This window comes from Wyeomyia smithii, chromosome 1 (assembly GCF_029784165.1).
Source record: "Wyeomyia smithii strain HCP4-BCI-WySm-NY-G18 chromosome 1, ASM2978416v1, whole genome shotgun sequence".
In the NCBI taxonomy this organism is placed as follows: Eukaryota; Metazoa; Arthropoda; class Insecta; order Diptera; family Culicidae; genus Wyeomyia; species Wyeomyia smithii.
Genome location: NC_073694.1, coordinates 31,057,777 through 31,064,472, shown reverse-complemented (window position 1 = coordinate 31,064,472; position 6,696 = coordinate 31,057,777).

The window sequence follows — 6,696 nt, the reverse complement described above, 5'->3', positions numbered from 1 at the left end:
CTGCTGAAAAACTTGTGGCTGCCTATCCGGATGATCTGGAAAATGGATAGGGAAACGAGTTAGTTCAGCTTGTCCAGAGAATATTTCATTTGAATTACATTTATACAATGTGATTGTGAACAAAAATATGCAAAATGTATTTGTAAACGCTGGAATTGCGTTGCGGATTTATTTGAGTCTAATGATCTCGAACGCAACTGGGGAAAGGTCTTTTTCGAAGATGAAACTGATTAAAAATAGGTTGCGTACGACTATGAAGAATGAAAGGCTGTCAAACTTAGCATTGTTAAGTTGCGAGTACGATATACTGAACTGCCGCTCATAGCAAGTCCGTCCCATTTGCGTTTTGGTGCTGACGAAAATCGTAACGCTTTAGGTGAAATTTTGCACTCAAATGCTTTTTCAATCAAAACCATCAACAGATTTTAGTATTGCAATGACAATCTAACACTTTTGCATCATAAAACTTGCATACACACCGAAATTTAATTAAAATTTGTTGAAAATCATAAGCTGGGACTCACATGCGATTACTTTTACGGTACATAGCCAGAATGATAGCAAGTCAGTCCCATAGCCAGCTACGACCGGTGATGAAAAACAAACTACTGCAAATCGATGGCGGTGATGCTTGCGTTTGGAATAAATCCATCGCTGGTCAATTCATAAATGACCTTCTCTCGTGCTTCATTAAACAAGTTTTTTGTGAGAAGCATAACACAATGTACCAACTACGCCGCTCAAAATAAAATTAGATTTTGTTTTTACATTTGATACTACTGAGAAATTCAAAATCAGTTTAGGTGTAGGAACTTGTTCTAAATTTTCCTGAGAGCGGTCACAGGTTCGTGACGCGGACAGCTTCCACGTAGCAGTGGAAGCAAACATAAAAGAACACCTACAGCTTAGGAGAATGTTTGCTCCGTTAAAAAACAGCTAAGTAGTGTACCGAAGTATTTGATATGACTGACGAATTCTTCAAAACGAAATTCACGACAACAATTGAACAATTCTTAACCACGTCTTTACATAAAATACGGATAAAATACGAAAAGTAGTATTTACTAAAGAATGCTTTAACTAACAATACAGTTAAAGTTCGTTGACAGTGAACACCTAGAGCGTTCACTGTCAACAAACAACAGCTGAAAGAAGCTACTGTGGGAAACTTTGTCTTGAAGAAAACATTGTAGGTACTATCAGCTAGAGCCACACGATGTAGAACGCGTAAAATTCAGTCTAACCTCCTATCGAATATCACTTGGTACATCCAATTCTAAACTTGAAGACCATAAGTTGTGGTGAATATCACATTTTTCATAATAATTTTTGGCTGTGGGGTTAAATTGCGAAGATTTTTTCAATGGGACCGACTTGCTATCACTTTTGCTATGGGACAAACCGACTTGCTATTTTTTTCATAGTTCCTCAGAACGAAGTATTCAAAAATATTTGTTTTATAGAAAGTAGATATAAAAAGGAATTGATTCCATAAATAAACTCAAAACTGATATAAATGCAATTGGGACGGACTTGCCATGAGCGGCAGTGAAGGAGTTGAATGTTGATTGTTTAATTATTAAGTTCTCTGCAAAAAAAAATCTAACAAATATTTGATAACTTTTCAATAACAAATAAGTGTTTTTAACTTGTACGATAAAAAAACGGTTTTACTTCGTTTTGGGGCCCCACTTAAAATTGGCCCCCGGGCCCCCACAATCGTAAATCCGGCTCTGATTATCTTTTTACGCATATTAAAATATTATTATCTTTTCAGGGTTAAAAATTTCCTAGGCATTAATTCCTTAGGTTTCCAGTGAAATTTCAGTTTCAGTACCGCATTTTTAATACAAAATACAAAATTTGAACAATTATGGGTAGGGATACCATCCGTCCTGATTTTGAAGTTCTATTGAGGCGTCCTGATTTATTTTTTATAAATTGGCATTTGTCCTGATTTTCTTAAGATATTTAATTTTGTTGTGTGGTAATGAGCAGAATTTTTGAAAATTGCTCAATAAGTGTTTTCGATTCCAGGTCGCAACGCTTACTGCGATCGATTTTTTTTCATTGGTTGAATCTCAGTAGAGTAACAAGAAGAATCTTTTTCGAGTTGACCGTTAGCATTAAGCATCTGGCATTTGTTAAGTTTAAGTTGAAACAGTTTACATATATTGAATTTTTAAAGTATCTACTAATGCGTAGCATTTTAAAGTGGTTTGATGAAAGTGACTCGTCAGAGATACACTCAGTTTTTAACTAGGTGTTTTTCTCCACGAATTTTCGAAATAACTTTTTTTTCATGCGGATTTTTAAATCGAAGAATTTTTTAATTAACGCAGGGCTGTCCAATGTACGGCCTGCGGGCCACATCCGGCCCTCTGCTTTATTTCTCGCAGTCCGCGTTGAGATTTGAGACACGTTCCACATTTGGCCCACTTGTTGGTGTATTCGGATTGGAATTTGTTGTGTTACAAAACATTTTTGTATAATTTAAACTTATTTTAACTTATCAACGAGTAATGACATCCTGTTTTTAGTGTGTTTCAAACTTTAAACCCATATCGACATTTCAAAAATAAGGAATGGTAGTGAAAAAATAGTTGTCGTTCATCTTTATCAGACGAGAATTTACAATCATATTTGCGGATTTCGGTGTCAGATTTTGATATCAATAAGGCACGTGTTCTGAAAAAAGCCAATAGTTTAAAGTTTCTCATCAATTCTCCAAACTCATGTAATTTTGAAATCTTACAACAATAAATAAAAAACCTCTTTTACTGTAGGCAAAATTTCAAAAAATCATTGTTTGTTTTCATATTTATTATGGCCATATTTGTTATGCCTGTGACTTGTACGTTCTTCTACTATATAAAAATGGAATTCCGTAACGCTTGATCTTATTGATGTTATTACCTCCGTCTCAGTGTTGTACAGTCACCACTATCATTTTTTACATGAAAATGTTTGTTACGGTCAGGAAAGACATTTGAGGAAAAATAGAAAGTGTTTGGTTTGATTTTATTCACAAAACTACGTAAAACATGCAAAAATATTACTTTTTATGCTGAATTTGCCTCTAAATCAAAATTTAAAGCGATGAAATGTGATTCTTTATCCATTAAAATGTTTTCTAATGCTCTGGAAAGACATTTGAGGAAAAATAAAAAGTATCTGATTACTAAAACTTGAGGTATAATTCACAAAACTACGTGAAACATGCAAATATATTACCTACTTTTCATACTGAATTTGCCTCTAAATCAAAATTTAAAGTAATGACATGTGATTCTTTTTTCATTAAAATGTTTGTTAATGTTCAGAAAAGACATTTGAGGAAAATAAAAAGTATCTGATTACTAAAACTTGAGATTTCATTCACAAAACTACGTAAAACATGCAAAATTATGATTTTCATACTGAATTTGCCTCTAAATCTAATTTCAAAGCGATGACATGTGATTTTTTTCATTAAAATATTTGTTAACGTTCAGGATAAATAAAATGTGTGTTTGAAGATGATTTCCTTTATACAGCATAACAATATTGCACGCTAGCTTTCTAATAGCGTTCTCGATCAACCAGATTAGTTGAAAAAATTCGTTATCGATATTGTTTTAGCACATTTTGCATGTTGTAGGGTAAGTACAACGATACACCGTGCCCCAGGACTGAGTCGAAAAAAATTCCAGATCGAAGATATTCTCGACCTGATCGGGGATCGAACTCGATATCACAACCGTGTGGGAGTCAATCGACATCGCTCACCACAGAGCCACGAGGACCACATACAGCATACAGAATACAGAAAAACACCTGAAAATACTTTTTTTTTAATTTATACGTATTATACGCAGTGATGGAAACGAAACGAATATGATGCAATCGTCGTTTATTCATCATATGTGCACTTCACGAAGTGTACAGGCCGGGACTAAACTCAAATCCTTTCAACCCATAATGAAATGATGATAGGGTGCATGGGTTTCTGGGAGAAAACAAACACATGACTAGACTACATCAGCTCTGAGAAGCGATTCGATCGTTGCGTTTGTCTCTCCATAGGCCGGTAGTTACGGGAAGAAAGGATAGCAACAGGAGAAAATCATGTCGCCTGAACAGCAGCAGAGGTGTGGTGCGGTGAGAGGGAATGCGTGGGGGAAGGAACTACTTCGGCAGCGGTTGAGTTTAAGCGAGAGTAGGAGAGCATACACTGTCATTTTCTTTCTTTTTCTGGCAAAAAAATCATATTCATGAGTCAAAAGAATAAGGATATAACAAGTTCTGATCGCTCTCTGTAACAGAGACGAATGACTTCATATACCGAGTTGTGCACATTGAGAACCACGTATTGTGGTGTACACTAATGAATAGAAATATATCGTAAAGAGGAAAGCAAAAAGAGTGCACCAGCACCGATACTTTGTTTTCCGCATACTGACGACGATGTCAACGCATCCTAGGCTTGTTTTATATGTATTCATTAATCGCTAGAGGTGAGTTTTTTCCTTCGCTGATTATACGTATATATGCGAAATTTTAACTTTTTATGCGCAATTCGCCTCTGAATCAAAATTCAAAGATTTGTGTTTTTTTTTTTTTCAATAAAATGTTCGTTGTTCCTTCAGCATCTACTTTTTTTTTTGCAGAATAATCCATGTCTCGAGCATAAACAGTTTACATTTCTGATGTTTTCGTAGTTTTGTGAATAGCTACATATTACGGCATTCGATTTACTTTTTTACTTTTGAATTTGACTTTGAACCAGAAAGTCATTCAGCTCTTAGACTTACTTTTTTTACGTTAATCCAAACTAGAACTCTTGGTACATTTAGCTGGAGGAAAGGTTACGAATCATTGGTTTGAATATCGAATAAGAGGCAGCCCAAGCATTAAAAATCTTTTATTTTCTTATTTTCTACCAAGTTTTGTGGATTAAAAAATGCCGACTTCCACTGAAATATAAAAAAAATGATTCTTATCTTTGAAACCTTTGATCCCGAGCACCGCCGGGAATGTTCAACTAGTTACTTATATTATGGTAAGCTACAACTGCTATCACCCTTGGTTGTTTAATCTAAAACAGACTGCCCTGATATCAAAATCAAAGTTATCAAGCATGATATTTTAACATATATTCGCACACAATCTAAGAATTAGCTGAAATACGAAAGTTTTCAAAATTTTGGCCCGACAGCTAGTGTGGAGGTTGGACAGGCCTGAATTAACGGGGCTTTTCACGAGGTACAGACCAACGCGTAAAAAAACTAATTTACTTATTGTACAGTAAATAAAAGAGTTTTATATTGTATTTCAAAGGGTAAATCACATATTACGCGTTATATTTGCTCATACATCGAAGAATAGAATGGCTAATTTGGTATGGTATCCCTAATAATGGGTCCGTCAAAGTGTTCGCTGAATGGTTAAAATAAATGTAATAAAGACAGTTATGGGTCACTTTTGCACTCAAGTTCATCTAGTCTATAGAATTATCAAAATCCATCACAAAAGTAATTTTATTGTTTTTATACAGCTTGAAAATAAGTTATTTTATTCAGTCTTGAATCAAGACTTTTGATGCATTTTTATGCAAAATTACCAAAACACAACTGAGTTAAAAAAAATATTCCGGTTATTGAATATTATCTAGTTTCGCGAGAATAAACATAATTTCGTAAAAGTGTACCAGAATTGTGGAGTGATTGTAAACTCCACGGTCTGAAGTTTTTTTTATTCTCGTTTATTTTCCGTCGGTCTAGTTCCGCCACTGTTGTTATGCCAATCACCGACGCCCGGGGAGGCGAGAATCCACCCAGCAGGACCCTAACTTATTACAACCCCGTTGATTAACGGACCGGTACTTACCTTACCAAACAGTCCCAAGCCGTGGTGTGGCCTTTGCTGTACGTAAGAGTCGTCTCCATTCCACTCGGTCCATGGCTGCAGTTCGCCAGCTCTGCAGTCTGCGTAGGGTCCGCAGGTCGTCTTCCACCTGATCGATCCACCTTGCCCGCTGTGCACCTCTCCGTCTCGTCCCTGACGGATTGGTTTCAAGAACCATCTTTACCGGGCTGTCGTCTGACATCCTTACAACATGCCCAGCCCACCGCAACCTGCCTATCTTAGCGGTGTGAACGACAGATGGCTCCCCAAGCAGCTCCTGCAATTCGTGGTTCATTCGCCTTCTGCACACTCCGTTTTCCATCTGCAGTCCACCGAAGCCGGAAATCCGTAGTCGTGCATAATTTACCATAGCTTGTCCCGATCGATTGTATCGTACGCCGATTTAAAATCGATGAACAAATGATGTGTGGGCACGTTATATTCGCGGCATTTTAGCGGGGGGGGGGAGTACTTGTAGGCGGCGTTCAACAGAGTGATTGCCCGGTAATTGCAGCACTCCAGTTTGTCGCCCTTTTTGTAGATGGGACACACAATACCCTCCATCCACTCCTCCGGTACTCGTTCTTCCTCCCAAACCTTGACAATGACCCAGTGCACGGCTCTAGCCAGTGTTTCTCCACCGTATTTCAATAGCTCGCTGGGAAGTTGGTCCACTCCAGCAGCTTTATTGTTTTTCAGCCGACCAATCTCCTCCTCCACCTCCAGAAGATAGGGGGCTGGAATTCTGATGTCTTCTGCTCGTGCACCAAGATCAATTGCCATACCGTCCTCGCGCTCTACTGCATCGCC